The sequence below is a fragment of the Cavia porcellus genome, unplaced genomic scaffold (genome assembly GCF_034190915.1).
Source record: "Cavia porcellus strain 051 isolate PalLab524CR breed Dunkin Hartley unplaced genomic scaffold, mCavPor4.1 scaffold_16, whole genome shotgun sequence".
Taxonomy (NCBI): domain Eukaryota; kingdom Metazoa; phylum Chordata; class Mammalia; order Rodentia; family Caviidae; genus Cavia; species Cavia porcellus.
Window position 1 is genome coordinate 9,037,298 of NW_026947499.1, and position 18,402 is coordinate 9,055,699.

At 51.1% G+C, this 18,402-nt stretch overlaps 2 long non-coding RNA genes across 3 annotated transcripts; one reads left to right on the top strand and one right to left on the bottom strand.

Moving 5' to 3' along the window:
- Nucleotides 1-4,696: 4,696 nt before the first annotated feature.
- Nucleotides 4,697-18,046, bottom strand: LOC134470621 (uncharacterized). Its single transcript, XR_010039621.1, has 2 exons — nucleotides 17,907-18,046; nucleotides 4,697-10,588 (listed from the first exon to the last, which is right to left on the bottom strand). It is a non-coding gene; the product is annotated as an uncharacterized LOC134470621 (long non-coding RNA).
- LOC106026015 (uncharacterized) lies at nucleotides 9,767-18,083 on the top strand. Of its 2 annotated transcripts, XR_001199635.3 has the most exons (5): nucleotides 9,767-9,848; nucleotides 10,550-10,892; nucleotides 11,495-11,620; nucleotides 13,074-13,346; nucleotides 17,994-18,083. It is a non-coding gene; the product is annotated as an uncharacterized LOC106026015 (long non-coding RNA). The 2 variants fall into 2 exon arrangements; XR_010039622.1 differs by lacking the exon at nucleotides 17,994-18,083 and having other exon boundaries at nucleotides 13,074-17,913.
- Nucleotides 18,084-18,402: the final 319 nt, after the last annotated feature.

Sequence of the window (18,402 nt, forward strand, 5' to 3'; positions counted from 1 at the left end):
CACCCCATGCCGTTCTTCTGAAGTAAGGGCCACTCGCTGGCTGCTGCCGCCGCCCAGTGACACGTGAGACCCAAAAATGCATTCAAGGTTAAAGAGGCAGCGGCTGGGTCATGGTCACGGGGGAGAGATGCTGTGTGCTCTCTGCCGCTTTGGGCGGGCGACACTTGTGCTTGTCAATTTGGGGAGAGAAAAGGGAAGCAGAGACCATGAGGCTTCTGTGACATCATCAGGCACTGGCAGCCCCAGGACCTTTGCACCTATTGTCTGTTCGACATGGCATTCCTGTCAGTCATCCACGTGGCTCCTTCTGTCCATCTTTGCTCAAATGTCACTCCTGTCTCCTTCCCTGCTTTGTTTTCCTCCACAGTTTCTATCCATCCTCAGCATCTGGTGCAACTCTATTTTATTGGGCACTGGTGCACTCTTACCTCCCCAGACAGGTCCTCTTGCATTCTCCTCTCCAGCTCCTGCCTCCTGCCTGATTCCCAGCAGCTGCTCAGCAACAAATACTGTTGACTGACTAAAGAAATGACAGCTCTCACTTACCAAAGTGCTTGCCGTGTGCCACACGCCATGTAGACATGCTTCCCGCTCATAGTAAAACATCCAATCCTCTATGGGCCTGGGGCCTGTGGAAACTGAGGCTCAGAGCGGCACAGGGAGCTTCCTGGGGCCATGCAGCACTGGAGTGGGAGTGGATGTTGCGGATCTGGCTGAAGCCGGGTCTTAGCACGCCGTGGGCACACCGTGGCTTCCTCTGTGGGCTCAAAGCATCCTGGGCAGCAGGGCGGAAGAGCTCAGGGCCTGGGCCTCAGTCATGGGTTTATTCAGCGGCCGCAGACATCAGGCCTGAGCAGCAGGTCCCCGCCTCGAAGGCTGCTCCATCCTGGGGTGTGGCACAGAGCTGAAGCTGAACTAGCATTCATCCTGCTGGGGTGGGGAGACAGCCCCCAGTGACAAAAATCCTTCCCCCTCCAGCGGAGCTTCCGCTCATGGGGCAGATGGGCCGCATAAACCAGTGCATGGCGCAGGTCACTCCGAGCTGTGACAGACACCGCACAGGAGTGACATCCGCAGGCAAGCAGAGCTGCTTCAGCCGGAGTCATGGGGTTCCCCTGAGCAGGGACTGGGGAGGGGACAGCGGAAACCTCCTCCAAGGATGAACAGGACCACCGGCCGAACTTTCCATAATGGGGGGAGGGGGAAAGCTGGGCGTGGCGGCACACTCCTGTAACCCCAGCACTCAGGAGGCTGAGGCAGGAGGATTGTTGCAAATTCAAGACCAACCTGGGCTACAGAGTGAGCCCAAGGCCAGCCTGAACTGCATAGTGACACTTTATCTCAAAAAGACAAAAAAAAAAAAAAATTTTTTTTTTTTTTTTGTTTTCTTGTTAGGTTCAGCCTGGGTGAAAGGAGCCGAGCTCCAGGCCAGCCCTGAGGTCAGGGCAGGTGCCACGCAGGCTCTTCTCAGAAATAATCTCAATTTTGGGAGCCAAACTCAACAATCATTTGTTGCTGTGACCAAAAAAATAAACAATGTGTGGGTATCTCCTTTCTCAAACTATACTCAGGCTGGAATTACTCAAGAGCCTCTTCTAATGGAATTTCTGAACAGCAACAGTGGGTTTGTCTGTGCGCGTACACGCATGCGTGTGCGGAGACTAGCACGCCAACGCATGCGCATATGGACAACAAGCAATAGCATACCTGGCGTCAAAAGCACTTTTACGCATGCGCCTAAAGACAAGCGCGCACTTGTGCTAGACGCCTCGCGTTACACATGCACTTCCATGTACACACGTGAGTGTGTGCACAGACAGGCCAAGAGGCTCTGGTTGAATAGGGATTCTGTGCCAGCCCCGTAAGGGTGATCTCTCCCATGACTAGTTGGTGTGCCAGGGATTTTCCTTAAAGTAGGCCGTGAGCAGCCGGAAGCTATCACGCCTCGTGGAGGGTGCATCGCAGTCGCCGCGGATATGAGGAGCGCCATGGGGTGAGGAGCCGTAGGTGTCTTCGTGTGACCCTGAAGCACCAGCCTGAGGAAGCGCAATACTTTGTGAATTGGGGGAAAAGAGATGTTCTGCTTGGGAGTGGGGTTTCTTGGGGCCAAATCACTCAGGGCCTCGGTTCGTCATCTGGAACATGGACGGTGTTACAGGCCCACGAGGAGGGACGAGTGGGTTGCATCCGCGCTGCAGCCTGAATGGGCGCGGGGCCACCTGGCTCATGGGTTTGGGGTCCACGTGTTGTATGTCAGGCCTCGGGGTCTGCAGAGGGGACTGGATACCCAGTTGCTCCTCGCTCCGGTTGGGTTACCCTCCCCAATCCAGAGACAAGTTCCTGGGAGTGGCGAACCCGGGAGAATTAGGGGTTTGCTTCAGCTTAGTCTTCAGAGGTGCATTTCAGCCTTCACTTCCCGAGTGCAAGGAGTGGAGGTAGGAAAAACACGAGCACCTCCAGGCCGGTGGCCGCGGGCCTCACCTGTGAATCCCCCTTTGCCAACCCTGAGGTTCCTACAGCAAAGAAGTTTCAGCCACCCAGATCTCAGTACCACTGCGTCCAAGAGAAAAATAACTGCACACTGGGGGCTCTCAGAAGGCAAAGTGAAGAAGACTGGGCCAAACAGTCAGACAGCAACTTCTAGAACAATCAGAAAAATAAACCAAGTGCATTCATTTCCCGTGGCTGCTACAAAAATATTATGGTAAAGTTGGCAGCTTAAACCAGCACATGTTTATTCTCTGACAGTACTGGTGGAGGTCAGAAATAGCAAATGTCCAGCAAGGCAGTGTTCCTCCTGGAGGCTCTCATGGAGAGTCTGCTCCTGCCTTTTCCAGCTCCCAGAGGCTGCCCACATTCCTTGGCCCGGGTCTGAATCATTCCAGCTCTGAATCCAAACGGCTCTGACTTGTGTGCTTCCTCCCATCTTATGAGGACCCTGTGACTGCTTTGGCCCTGCTACCAAATCCAGGATCATCTCCTATCTCAAGGCCGTTACTACTCATCAGTCCATCTGCAGGGGCTTTTTGCTGAGGAAGGCCACATGTTTGTGGGCTCCAGGGCTTAGGGCCTGAGCTTAGGTGCTGAACCTTTTTGGTGCCTTCTACACCTGGAGAAATAGGTGTAGGAGAATACCCTGGAGGAAATGGAGTATCAGCTTAGTAACATTAACAACAATAAAGCTTAAGTGTGTTAGATTGCTTGGAAATATGCACCAGAAAAATCCCAAAACACTGATTTCTTTCCCCGCCAAAAACAAAGCAAAACAAAACAAAACCCTCCAAAAATGTAAGAACTAAATTTCTCATCTCTGTGAATTACCCAGTCTGTGGTGTGTCATAGCAACACAAAATGAACTAAATCCAGGGGGATATATACATGTGAAGCTTAAATTTGAGGAAAGTGAGAATTTATGTTCAACTGTACAATCTTTAATCATGGAAATTTACTAATATATTAACTTGCTTATTTTTAAAAGCACCATCATTGGTTTCCTCCATAAAATAAAATAAAAAATCTTTGGGGGCACTGGGGATAGAGCTCACAGGCACAGCACCTGGCTGGCTAGCATAAGGTTGTGAGTTTGATTCCTAGTACCAAAACAAAACAAACAAACAAAAAACCGGGAAATACAAGTGAAATGAGCAAGCAACTCCCAAGTTTTCCGTCCTGATTTCCACAATGAGAACTGAGTCGATGAATTACAAGAAGACTGGTCCCTAGTACAATCCAAATGGTGGGAAGATGCTATCTTAGGGCAAAGGAAGAGATGCAAATAATAAACATTCTAGAAGCAAGCCTAAAGCTAGCAAATCGTAAATTAAGTATTCTTAGGATGAGAAATGAACACAATGTATAGACTGAAAAAACTCTCAAGCTTCAAGAAGGAAAAGATTAAAAAATATTCACCATCTGGATGTAGCAGTGCATCCCTGGAATCCTTGGGAGGCTGAGGCAGAAAGATCACCAGGAGTTCAAAACCATTCTGGGCTAGGATGAGTTCAAGGCCAACCAGAACTGTATAGGGAGAACCCTTTCACAAAACAAGTCCGGGTTAGTGGTACACACCTGTAATCCCAGCACTTGGGAGGCTGAGGCAGGAGTATCAGTGTGTATTTGAGGCCAGCCTGGGCTATAAAGTGAGTTTGAGGCCAGCCTGAACTGCATAGCAAAACTTTGTCTCAAAAAACAAACAAACATCCGCCGCCTCCCCTCCCGCCCAAAACTACACACAAGCTTGCACACACACTGAGGTGATATCCTGGCAAAATTCGTGTACTCCAGGAATCAAGAAAAATCTGGTATGTTTCAGTGGAGAAAGAACATACCTTTGGTGAAAGAAACTGGACTTACCCCATAATTTTTGGCAGCACTGAAGACGAGAACACAGAGATCAAGAGGGCTTAGAATCAGAGAGCCTGAGTCTGTGAGGTATGGGTCACCTGAGTCGATGAGGGACAGGAGGAATACTAGCTTTGTTGCTCCTCATCTGGGCCTAATGTGGTAGCCCAGAGCTTTGTTACTGGACAAGCCAAGGTCTGAATCCACGCCAGCTATGGCTCGTTAGGATTCAGAGAGGTACTTTGCCTCTCTGAATCTCAGTTTTCTCATCTGTAAAATGGGGAGTAATGTATTCACCTCATGATGTGGTCATGAAGATTGCATTAAAGTGTTTAGTAAGCACTAATGACTGTGATTTTGGGGAGCGTTTGTTCATTCTTGGAACTTGCAGTGGGGATCAGGTGATTTCTAACCTTTTCCCAGATGTGGGAAATGTGGTCTCATCAGGTGGCAAAGAATCTATGCCCAGGGACAGTTGTCTTTCCAGTTGCCATTTGGAGAGCCATGGAATGTTATGGGGCCTCAGAAATTTATTTATTTACTTACTTTTCTTTTTGGAGACAGGGCTTTGCTATGCAGCTCAGGCTGGCCTTGACCTCACTTTTAGCCCAGGCTGGTCTTGAACTCACAGCAATCTTTCTGCCTCAGCCTCCCAGAGTACAGGGATTACAGGCATGCACCATCATACCCAGCCTGATTCTTTGCTTTTTAAACTGAGAGACACCTGTAGTGTAGTGTACATCGTCTCCATGTCCAGCATGGAGACTTTTCACATCGGTGCTCACCCATGAGCCAGGTCAAGATGTGGAACCTTCCAGCTCCCTGACTTTCTGGTGCTCCCCACCTGCCTCCCAGCAGTGCCTCGAAAGTCCTGACTTTCCAGCCTCTGGCACCATGGCTTGTTTTTTCCCCCTTCAAATCCATTTTATTTCTAGGATGAAAGAAAGAAAGAAAGAAAGAAAGAGAGAGAGAAAGAAAGAAAGAAAGAAAGAAAGAAAGAAAGAAAGAAAGAAAGAAAGACTACAACAAAATTTCAAAGCACATCGATCGGAGGCAACAATGGTACATACATTGCACGCTGTCATCCCCAAATCATTCACCAGGAGCACAAGACAGCTGCATTCTATTGTCTGAACAAAACCAGCACAAACCTTCCTCTTCACTGAACTCAGAGAAATCGGTAGTACAACTATCTTAACTTTTTCTATACATACACATATACGCATAAGTTGTTTCAGCTTCTTACACTAGTGAGAATACAATGTTTACTCGTATGTATCTTATTTATTTCACTTACGAGTATGGTCTCATTTACCTATAAAACTGTCCACTGTATCATTCTTTATGGCTGAGTAGTACTCCATTGCATAAACTACTGCGTCTTTTTAAGTCCATTCCTCAGTTGATGGGCATTGGGATTGTTTCCAAGATCTGGCTATTACAAATTGTGCTGCTTATAAACATGGGTGCACATATATAGCTATGGTGCAATGTTTTTAATTCTTTTGGGAAGATTCCCAGAAGGGGATAGCTAGTCCTAGTTTTTGGAGAAATCACCACACTGATTTCCACAGTGATTGCACCAGTGTGCACTCCCACCAACAGTGGAGAAGGTCTCCTTCCCCCCCTTAGCCCCACCAGCACTTGCTATTGCTTGATTTCACCCTGGCTTGGTTTTGCTGTTCTAAAATTTCCTTCCAAATTAGACTTTTATTTTAGAAGTGACATAGAGCTCGCAGACTTCACCACACACAGCCCTAGCATCTGTTTTCCTGATGTTAACATCTTCTGGGGCCACATCAGCACTGTCACCACTGACCACAGTCTAGACGACATTCAGATGTCGAGCGTCATCTGCTCTCAGCCCTCGTCTGTTCTGGGATCTTATCCAGGCCGTGGCACTGGAGGCAGCCTCGCAGACATCTTGCGTCTTACACACCTTGTACACACCCATAATCTTTGTCACATTAATGGTGTGTGTCATCCCACACATACTGGTTTTCACATTAATGGCATCGTAACATACACCCCTGGGATTTTGCACTGCACGATTGGCCCTGAAGTCCTTTGGTCCCCCCACGTGGCTCCCCTTTGCAGCTAAGCAGGGCGTCAACAGTGACCCACAAACTGTGGAGGAGACTAGGTGTCTCTTTCAAGTGCTCAAATAGTCATTAGAAGGAAGTCAGAGCATTATGGGATGTTCTCGTGCTGGCTGGACCTCAACGCACAGCGTCGGAGTCGGCATCCGTCCAGCCTCTGGGGCTTCCGGCCCTGCTGGGGGTGCGTTTTATTTCTTCTCCTTTGTGGATTTTTTTTTTCCACTTTTGTTCCTGGAATCCAAGTCTAAGCCATTAGCCCACATTGTCAGGAAGGAAAGAAAATCTTTTTCCATGTGATGGTTTTGCAGGACCTAGCAGCCCCTGAGGAGGCTCACTGGTGTCAGTGGACTGAACAGTTCATCAAGTCACGCATGACCATTGAGGACAGCGCCTGGCCATGCAAGTGTCCTGTAACTACTCGAAGGTTTCCTCCAGAAATGAAGCCACTGCCAGTCAGCCTGCCTCAGCGTGAGGCCCCTCTCCAGAGGGTGTGGACTCAGCTGCCCCCCACAGAACAAAGGAATGCCAGGCCCTGCCGCCCCCAAGCCAGTGTCTGATGGGCTGTGTCACCCAGTGATAGCCTATCTCCTCTGTCAGGGCCCCCAGGCGTCAGAGGGCGCCTGTCAGAGTGGGGAGGTGGCTTCTCCAGCTGGTCAGAGAGATGTGTCCATGTAATGTTAGGCACCCACGGGATCCCAGTTGTGACTCAGGCAAGCAACACCAGCCTCTGTGACTTAGTCTTGCTGTTTGTGAAGTGGGCAGATAGGTTTCGTTTCTTTAAAGAGGTTTTTTTTTGGTGCTTATTTTTGAGACAGGGTCTCACTATACAGCTCAGGCTGGCCTTAAGCTCATTTTGTAGTCCAGGTTGGTCTTGAACTTGCAGCGATGCTCCTGACTCAGCCTCCCGAGTGCTGGGAATTACAGGTGTGCACTGCAGTAAACGCTCGGTTTACTTCAAAGAGTTATTATGAGCCAGGTGCCATGGCACACATCTGTAGTCCCAGCTACTCAGGAAACTGAGGCAGGAGGATCAGGAGTTCAAGGCCAGTCTGTGCAACTTAGTGAGACCCTGTCACTAAATGAATAAAATAGGCTGGGGATGTAGCTCACTGGTAGAGCTTAGCCTGTTTGAGGCCCTGGATTCAATGTCAGCACAGCAAAAACACACTCTCCTTCCTAGCCCTTCACGCCCCTCAAATGAGGAATCCAGCGGCTCTCTACTGCCTTGGGGGAGGTCTGTCCTCCCTGGCCTGACAGTTAAGACCCAACCACTGGGCACTGACTTGCTATGACCAGAAGCCGCGTTCCAGGTCAGCTGCTCTGCTGTCCTGCCTGTGGGGGCCTGGACAAGTGACTTCATCACCCTGGGGCTCAGACTCTTCAGTGATAAGCAGGAACAGTGGCACAAGTCTTAGACTGTCAGGAACCAACAGTTCATGTGTTGTGTGCTGACCCTGGGCCAGGCGCTGTCCACAGCATTGGCCTTGTGGTCACTCATGCAGCGGTGTAGATGGCTTTGTATGTGGTGAGCATGGAGTCCACCGACCCTGAGAGAGGGAATGTGTGCGTGTGTGTGTGTGTGTGTGTGTGATGTGATCGGTTACCTTTCCAGCCTCATTTGCTCTGGCCCCAGAGGAGGCTGTGTACTGAGTCCCAGGTTGACTTGAGCTTGGTCCCTGTGGGTGCCTAACAAGCACACTGGGGAAATCAGACCCGCCCGGCACGGCCACCACCTAGCCACTGCACACAGCCTTGCCAAACTGATGCCCCCCCAAGAGATCGAGCCATTATCATTCTATTTCTATGGCTGCCTGTGCTCAGTGCTGTGAGGCAGGCACTAATATGAGCCCATTTTCCAGATGCAAAAAGTGAAGCCCAGAGAAGAGCCATCAATTGTCTTCTTTTGGGCCTGGGGACCTAGGCCAGTCCTCACCCTGCCCCCTGCCTGGGAGCGTGGAGCTACAGCCCCATGCAGTCAGACGGCCCTCAGTGGCTTTTTCTTCCCAGGTATTTTTAGCCCATGGCCACCTGGCTGGCTTTTGTGAGGGGCACAGGCACCCGAACAATTCCATTTTCACTGGAGCCCTTCAGATGCCTGTGGCTCAGCTGTCGTGCAGCGTGCCTGGCATTCCAGGGCATTGTCCTCTCCACGTGGCCTGATGCCAGCAACAGCTGCAACTGACCATGCCCCCCACCCCCAGGCAGCCAGAGCCCCTCGCAGGGAACATGGCATGGTGACAGCCCCCCCACGGGCCTGGAGCTATATAAAGGCCACGAGGCTGGCTCCTTATTCATCTGACCTGGGCTCTGGGGTGAAGGACCTTTCAACGCATCTTCAGCCAGCACTGGCTCTGCGTGTGGGCGGGAGCTCCCCAGCCACCGCCAGGCCTTTGTGGTGTGACCCGGCCACAGGGCCTTGGCCTTGGCGCTGGCAGCATTTGGGCCAGCTCCTCTGTTCCTGTGGCTGTAGCCGGAGGGTGGGGTGTCCTGTGCATTGCAGGATGTTGTTGAGTGGTGCCCTCAGCCCCCCTGCCCAACCCCTGACACCAAAAATGTCCCAGACATTGGCAGCTGTCCCCAGGGGAGTGGTCCCAGTCTGAGGCCCACCAACCTAGAGAGTGATGTCTGGGTGGGACAGCTGGTTCCCGAGGCAGGGCGGGCATCTTCTGGCCAGGGCCTTGGGGAGGGAGGGGAGTTGGAACCAGGATGGGGCTGGCCGCTCCCCTCAGTAAACCTCCCCCCTCCCCTGCAGAGTAAGTCGGGTCAGAGTCCGGCTTTACTGAGGGTTTGAGGCTGGCTGCTTCGGTGCAGGGGTGCTGAATGAAATGGGTCCTCTCAAACTCTGCTCCACACTCGAGCCACGGCTGCCTAGGGTGAGCAGTCAGGGCTTCCTACCCACTCGTAGTAAAAGGTGACTGGTGGTGGTTCAGTCCTAAACTGTGCCACTGGGTAGCGCCAGTGTCACTGCCAGGCCCTACATGGTCATCCTGATCACAAGGCCTCCAAGAACTCACTGGGATCACCTGTCATCTCCCTGCGCAGGGCTATGGTGGGCACCCAGCAACCTTCCAGGCCCTGTAACTGCTCACCTTGGTGACACCCAGAAGCTTGGCTCTTCACAGCCCAGGCCAGAGGGACCTTTGCTAAAGTCACTGTGTGCATTTTCAGATGACAGCCACTCTTGGGATGGGACCCCTCTCCTCCCTGGAACTCTCCACAGGTCTCTGGCCAATAACCATCTGTCAGGTGACCAGGTCCTCTGGCCACCATGCAGGCCCTCTCCCCTCTGTCAAGACCAGGACTTCCCACCCAGCCCCTGACGGTGTGCGGCTGCCTGTCTGTCTGGAGGGGCTCCAGCTCCCGGCAGCTGTCCCTGGATGCCATGAAGGTGCCTCTGGACATTGCCAGGTGTGTCCCGGGGAGAATGGCTGCTCCATCTCCCTTTGGTTCCTCCAAGGCCGGCTCCCCTGTCACCTCGCATCTCTGCCCCAGCCCCATCACTTCTTCCAGCGCGAAGCAGTCACTTGGTGCGTGGTGGTGGAGTGACACAGTGACAGGCTCCGTAGTGTTTCATTGTTTGTTAGGGTTTCCTTCCCCAGAATGTTCCTGGACAGGAACCAGGATTTGTTCATCTCTGCAGCATCTTTGGTCCTGCACACAGGTCACCAGTGTAGACTTGTTCCATGGAAGTGGACTCAGCAGAGCCCGAAGATGGTCAGGAGCAGGCACAGGACGTCATTCTTCAGCAAGCACTTTCTCCCCCCTCCCGGGCAGCCGTGCCCATCCTTTTTGCCCACCCTGCCGGATGAGGCTCTGCAGGCCAGCACTGTCCCCCTGCGGGAACTATGCTGGAGGAATGTGGCCTTTGATCTCCATCTCCTGCCCCAACCAGGGGGCCCAGGTTGCCCATGTCCCCTCAGCTCCCCTGCTGACTCCACTTAGGCTCAGGAAGATGGAGTGTTGGGTTCAAGTCCCGCTGTGTGCCCGGGTGCAGGTGCAGCGGGGCTCCCGTGTGCTGTGATCAGCTAGCGCTGTCTGCCGTGGGTTCCGTGGGTTCCGGCTGAAGGAATGGAGCTGGGTTTGCCATGTTTGTTTTGCCTCCTTTGCAGGTGTCCTCGGAGAACCGAGACAGCAAGAAGCTCCTAGCCCTGGGTGATGAGAAAAATGGGAGAGAATCTCAGGGTTGCTGCCAGTGGAGCATGGAGCAGTTGTGTTTTTCCAGGAAAAGCCAAGCAGAAAAGGCTAAGTTGGCTTTTTTCTCCTGGGTGACTTTGGACAGGGGAACAGGAGCCTGAGGGATTAAGGGCCAGGGTGTGCTAATACCTCTGTATCCTAGTTGGGGGCCAGAGGATTTCACAGAGGACAAAAATAGACAGGAGATGAGAAAGACAAAGGGGGCTGGATTATGGAACCCGCCGTGGCATGAAGGTGCGCACCAGCCAGGCCGCTGAGGTGAGTCATAGTTTCCCAAAGAGAGCAGCACCCCGCCCTGCAGGCCATGGTGCTGCTTGGCAGTGGCCAGGGATGATCCCCGAGAACAGAAAGCAGGCCGGGGTCAGCTCTGAATGGAGGCCCGGGACCCTGGGTCAGCGAGGGACGCTTTGGGGGCAGAAGGCTGCTGGCAGCGTCTCAGACCTACGGCAGGGGCTGTTTCTCTTCTACGAGGAGTCTGAGAACCGGACAGGCCCAGGGTTGCAGGGCAGCTGGGGACGCCACTGGCTGTCCTGTTGTGTCCAGGATGGCGCCAGTCACGCTCCCCACCCTCACAGCAGACAGAGCAGTGGTGGGGAGAGGGCTTCTCTGCACAGGTCTGCTCTGTGTCAGGGTGACAGTGGCTTCCTGGGGGGGACGTCCCTCCCAGCTCACGGCTTGGCCACAGGGAGGTGCCACTGTCCACACCAGGCCTGGCCTCCCTGCTTTCCCATGAAAGCCTGTTTGGCCAAATCCAGAACACACTCAGTTCTGTTAGAGAGAACAAAGGTGGCAGATACATTGGGGTAGGCAGTAAACAATGTCTGTTCAAACCCCCAAATAACTCAGGCGCTATTTCTCAGACATAGGCAGTCAAAGCGTTCTGTGACAGACCGCGTCCCCTGCACCCGCTGAGCCTGGTTCCCTGGCTTCCTCGCCCCGCACTCCGCAAAGCCTGCACCACCTGCTGAGTAACCGCTGCTGTCCAGGTGCTGTTTCCGGGGCGGGGTTTTTATTGTCTCTTTCCGGCCTGCCATAACTGCGGGGCAGAGGAAGGAGAAAGCACGCCAGGGGGCAGAGCCAGGTTTGCAAGTGGGGCCCTGGTTCTGGACCCTAATGCGTGACCTCAGCTAACGTGGACAAGCGACTGCCCGCTGGGGAGTTGTTTCTCAGGAAAGTTCCAGCTCTTCGCTGACCATCACCTCCACCCCCTAACCTCGTCGCTAGCCACTGGGAGAGGTCAGACTAAACAAGTTCCTGAAACTGCTGTCTGCCTGGCCGCTTTCTCCTGGCACCCCCGCTCCTGTCTTGCATGACTTGGCCTCCTCTTCCAGGAGGTGGAGGCGCGCTTTCCTGGCTGGTGTCCTGCAGCTCTTGCGACTCCCCAGCAGGCGGCGCTGCGACTCTAGGGCTGAGCTCCGCGTCTCCCTGGAAGGCAAAGGCAGCGGAAATCTGGGGAGGGACAGGGACAGCTTTCGTCCCACCTGTCCCCGCCAGGCCTGCCAGACCCATCGCATCCGTGCTGCTGCTTCTGCAAGCCACATGGGTGAGGGTGGAACAGAGTCGTGCAGGAAAACCATTTGCCGGTTTATGCTTCATTCATGTTATTTGTTGCTCAAATGCGAAGTTGCCACTATTCACCGAGCCCCATTGGTGGCCCTGTGAGTCACCAGGGAACAAAACACAAAAATCCCTCCTCTCCTAGAGCCGGAGGCCGGGTAGGAGGTCAGGTAATGAACTTAAGGAGCCAGGGACACAGAGGGTTAGAGGTCAGGTAAGTTGTATGTACTAAAAGGAAAATGAAGCAGGGTAAAAGGTTAGAGAGAGGGGGGACAGTCCTTCCCCCACCCCGGTGCCGGGGGCTGAGTGCAAGGGTGCTGCACCCCTGAGCCACAGCCTCGGCCCTCTACAAATGCATTTGGAGACAACAGCTCACTAAGTGGCCCAGTCTCACTTGGGATTTGAGATCCTACCGCCTCAGCCTCCTGAGTAGCTAGGATTATATATAGGGCTGCCGAGAAAAGCAATTTTAAGTACAGTGGTGAGGAAAGGTTTCTGCAGTAAATCATGACATTTGAGCAAAGACTTGAAAAAGTGCACGGTCTTTGGGAAAAAGCATTCCGAGAAGAGGGAACTGCAGGGCAAAGGCCTTGAGGTGGAACAGTGTTGATGTGTTAAGTGTTAGTTGTTAAAAGTGCTTGATGTGGCCGGGGTGTAGCTCAGTGGTAGAGCGTAGGCATGCTGAGGCCCTGCATTCCTCCCCAGCCCTGCAAACTAGCCGGAAACTCATTTATTGCGGTGGGGGAGATGTGACATTAAAAAAGAAAAATGTCGCTCGCAATCCTCTACCCACAGTGGCAACTGTTCACGCGGTGTACGTTTCCATGGTCTATTTTTAAGCATATACATGTACTTGGGAAGGTACTCACTTCTCTTTTACAGAAATGAGAGCCATGCGGTGGTTTCATAACCATTTATTTGCCTGGTGATGTCACACGCCGAAGGTTCTGTGGCAGGAAATGCTGACCCACGCGCTCATTAGGCTGCAGTAGAACATCCCACGTGTGAACATCCTGTACATAATCTGACCCTGTTCCCCGCTCGTCTCCCGTTTCTCCCAATCCCGTGGGGCTGCTGTTCTTACGGCATTCTTGCTCGAGTGTCTGTCTGTTTCCTGCGGTGCTGGGACCTAAACCCAGAGCCTCGGCATGCTGGGTAAGCACCCGACCCCAGAGTGGCACCCCGGCCATGCAGCTGCTTCCTCACGATGCTTCTAGAAGCAGAAGAGCTAGACCCTTGGCTCTGCACTCGCAGAGCCCATGGGCCCAAATGTGTCCCAAGTGGGCCTTTGCGGGGGCCCCACAGCAGCCCAGGGTGTTGCCTGGGAGTAAACTGCCTTTCGTAAAGAGAAGTAAGCACCCCATTAACTTTGCAGGGTTTATTTCCAGAGCTTGGCCAGATGAATAATTTTATTTTAATTTTTTTCTTTACTCATTTTTATGTTAAATTTGTTTATATGGGGTATGCATTGTTTTTTATATTTTTCTCACAAAAGCAACATTAACATGTTATACAAATCCAACATAAGAGTATTGGCTAAAAAATAAATTTAAGAGCTGGGCGGGGTGGGAAATGCCTGTAATCTCAGCCCTTGGGAGGCAGGAGCAGGAGGATTGCTGAGAGTTCAAGGCCATCCTGAACTGCATAGTGAAACCCTGTCTCAAAAAGACAAAATAATAATAACAATATAAAAATGAATTTAAGCCAGGAATGGTGGTGCAGGCTTAAGGAGGATTGCCTGGGCTACATAGTGAGTTCAAGGCCATCCTGAACTATATAGGGAGATCCTGTCTCCCCCTCTCTTCCAAACACAGTATCAGCTGAGGCGCTGGGGAATGGACAGCATTCTGGAGAACACAGAATCAGGTGCTGCCCAGAGAAGTTGGCTTCTAGGTGCACATGTGACCATTTCTAGTCAAGGGCAGTCCCTATACCAACACCTTGGGACAAGAGGAAGAGAAAGCACCTCCCATCAGGTCACTGGTGGCCTTAGATACTCAGGACTGTGAACTGCACATGTGAGGGACCTGGGTTCCACCTGACCCCCATGTCTGTGGGAAAACTGTTCCACACTCTCAATCACAGGTGCCAAAAAGATTGGACACTGCTGTTCCACACTGCATACTTTTTTTTTGTATGCTGTTCTTAAAAAACATCTAGGCACGGGCTCTGTCTATTCATTAAGCACCCCTAAAACTGCATAGCTTGAAAAACTAACAATCGTTTTGTTTGCTAATGAGTTGGCAAGCTAGACAGGACTCCCAAGTGGCCGGCTCATCCCTGCTCCATGGGCTTCAGCTCCCAGGGTGGCCCTAGCCGAGGACTGGGGTCCCTCTCCACAGGAGCCTGGATAAGGAAGGCTTGATTCTCCCATGGTGGTGGCTGCAGGGAATAAGAGCTGGCTTCTCAGGAGAGCAAGACAGAAGTACATGATCTGTGACCTCGTTATGGAAGTCACGCACTGTCATTTCTGCTGTACTCCACTGGTCAGGGAAGTCAGAAAGGCCAACCCAAGCTCAAGGGAACGGAAAGCTTCCCTCTTCTGATGTGGGCATTAGGAAACATTTGGGGCGGAAACACTGTTACAGCCATTTTCAGAAACCATAATCCATGAGTCTGCCACCTCCTCCCACACACAGGAGATGTGGGAGACCTCCAAGCTCCAGCTCCATTATGGGACTGAACTCAGCGGGATTGGAATTGAGGCCCGGTGCACAGGGGGCTCACTGGGGACTGTGCCTTGGGGCCAGTTCTTGAATGCTTCTCTTTTTGGTGTGAAACTGTGATGAGCGCTCGTGCAGAGGTGGGACAGTCGTAGGACAGGCACTCTGCCTGCTCGGTTCAATAGGGAGAAGACAGGAAGAACACAGTCATCACTGGCCCATAGCAGTTTTGAAATTATGGGGCAAAGATTGGTAAATGTTGTCAGATCCTTGGTTAGGACTCAAGTCTTGTCTCCTAGAATAAGATCCTGAGCCCTTGTTCGTTTGCTCTAAAAAGAACCTGTATTTGGTGCCGAGCGGTTATTATTAGTTTGCTTCCTATTCGCACAAGTTCGGGGACCCACTGCCTCATTTTATGTTGTACTGGCTCTCTTAGTTCTAATGGGTCCTGCCTCACTCTGAATACTTTTGTTAAAAAGTTAGCTACAAGCTGGGCCTGGTGCTCACACCTGTAATCCCAGCACTCAGGAGGCTGAGGCGGGAGGATCCAAGTGCTCGAGGCCAGTCTGAACTACATAGTGAGTGAGACCTTGTCCCAACCTCACCCCCTCCAAGATTTAGCTGCAAACTGGGTGTGATAACGCATACCTGAGGTCAGTCCTACCCTGCGGTTTTCTGCCTTTGAGCCACCTGACTGTTGATAGAAAACAACCAAATTAAACCTCTTTTCCTTTAAGTTGTGGGTGTGGATATTTTGTCCCAGCCAAGGGAAAGTTGACTAATATGTAGAATAATTTGATATGCATGAGAAATTATGCATAACCCAAGGTCATGCAAATATTTCTTATAGGAATCTTTAAATCCCTAGAGTTGTTTGTACTGAGGATTGAACCCAGGACTTTAGCACTGAGCTACACCCCCACTGCATCCCTCTTTTTGTTTTTGAGACAGAGTCTAGCTAAGTTGCTGAATTGCCAGGGTAGGTCTCCCATCTTCTGAGATCAGGTGCGTTCAGGGTGGTGTGGCCGTAGACTAAATTGTCCAGGTTGGGCGTGAACTTGCCATCCTCTTGCCTCAGTCATAGTTCTGTATTTTTACATTGAGATCTGTGAAGTTTGTTTGCTGAGGCAGGATCTTGCTATGTATCCCAGGCTGACCTCAAGCTTAAAGCAATTCTCCTGCCTCAGCCTCCCAAGTGCTAGGATTTATAGGCACATGCCATTACACCCAGCCTTTGAAGCATTTTGAGCCACATTTGCTTACAGTAAGGGGTATAAAATTTCCATTTGTGTAGTTACTTTTCTCTAGACACTGAGACAAAATACTCAATGCCCAAAATTAAGAATTTATTTAGCTCACAGTTTGTGGAGGTTTTAGTCCATAATCAGCTGGCTCCAAAGCACAGTGGTTTGCCTGAGGGGCAACCAGTTCATGGTGGCATAAGAGAGCAAAGGTAACAAGAACAAAAAGGGGGAGCAAACCTCTTTTCCTCTCTTATTTTGCAAGCAGGCTACTCCCCTGCACCCCGTTGGGCATGAAAGCACTCAGGCCATCTCCATTCCCTCCTCTTGCACAGCCTCAGGATGTTTACAAAAAGAGGACCCTCATCCCCTCCTGAATCACTTAAATGTCTAAACTTCCCAAAGTGATACAGTATATCAACTATTACAACAGTTTGGAGAGTGAACAGCCACTCTGCCACTTGTCCTCTACTCGGGAGGATACAGACCTGCCCAGTTACTTAGTTAAGCTTCTAAACTTCTCAGATTGACACAATGAATCAACAGTAATACCCTTCTTAACATAAGTGGAAGAGAAACAAATAAATTGCATTAACATTACAAAAGAAGTCAGATTGGCAGGTGACAGGATGTCTGTGTAACAAACCTGCTGGAATCTACAAGAAAATGCTACTAGAACTAGCAAGTCAGAGGGGCTGCAGGGTACAAACTCGGAGCCAATTGCATTGCTGCATACAGGTGATGGACAGCTGGAAATGAGAACTTTAAACCAGTACCACGGACAAGGCAAGCTAATTCTAAAATTCACGTGGAAATGAAAAGGAGTGGAAAGCCAAAAGATGTTAAAAGTAATGACAAAGCTGGAGATTAATACCTGATTTCAGGACTTACCATAAGTTTACCATATTTAAGACACTGTGCTTTTGATCTAAAAACAGAAAAATGGATCAATGGAACAGAACAGAGTGTCTTTAAATAGATTTACACATAAATAGACAACTAATTTTAGACAGAGGTCCAAAAACAATTTGGCATAGAGCAGATAGTCTTGCCAATTTTAAGTTGGGTGATGTTTTTCAAATATTTTTCCTGGTAAATAGTTCCTTGTCACTTGAAAGCATAGAAATTTGAAAGCATAGAAATTCTAAATTTTGATGAAACCCACTTTATCTTTGCTCTCTTTCTTTCTTTCTTTCTTTCTTTCAATTTGTGTTTTTGTGTCCTGTATGAGAAATCTTTCCCAAACAGGTCACGATGTTATCCTATGTCATCTCCTAGAATTTTTATTGTCTTGGGCTTTACATTAAGAATATGATCCATTGTAAATTAATTTTGCGTGGAGAGCCAAGAATGAGCTAGGCCCCCCCTCAAACCTGCCCTTCCTCTCTCCCTCCCTGCCCGCCCTCCTCCTTCCTTCCTTCCTTCCTTCCTTCCTTTCTTTCCTGTGGTTGTACAGTCGTTCAAGCGTCATTATTGAAAAGACTATCCTTTCTTTATTGAGCTGCCTTTGCACCTTGGTTGAAAATCAATTGCCCCTATATGCGTGGGTCTATTTCTGGACTCTATTCTGTCCTATTGATCTATGAGTCTGTTCTTTCACCAATACCACACTGTCTTGATTACTGTAGCTTTACAGTAAGTCTTGAAATCAGGTAATAAAAGCCCGAGATCTTTTCTCAGGGTGAGAACTTGTTTTTCACCTAAAGAAGCCAAAAATGAGAAACAGTCTAGCTTTTGAGCCCGGCGGGTTCTGGTTTCTTTAGACATAAAGAGCTGCTGCTTTAGTTCGTTCCCCTGCTTTTGCATTTTACCTTAGCGAGGAAAAGCCAGACGATGCCTTCAGTCCTGTGCCCTACCACGGCGTTTATCAGATGCGTTTTCTCTTTTTCATTCTGCAGGTGGGAGGCTTTCTGCCACCCAGTGACAAGGTCCTCTTTGCTGCAGTCCCAACAACATTGTCTTAGGTCTGCGCTGCTGCTCGAGGCTGGAGCCCTGAGTCTCCGGGCCTGGACGTGGCCTCTGAGGCGCAGCTCCTCCAGGCCTGCTGCGCAGCTGCAGCAAAGTGGCGCCCGGCGCGGCCGGGAGGGGGCGCTAGAGGCCGCCCGAGCGTCTGGCGCGGGGTCCCGGGGCCCGGAGAGGAGCCCGCGTGGGCCTGGTTGGCGGCGCGGCGGGCGGATTCCTCCCGGGAGGCTGCGGACCCAAAGTGTTCGGGCTCACCAGGAGGGTAGTGCCGCGTCGCTGATGCCCTGGCTTTGGCAGTCCAGACGCTCGGCGTGCACTTCTGTTCTGTCTGTCGGTGCAACCCTG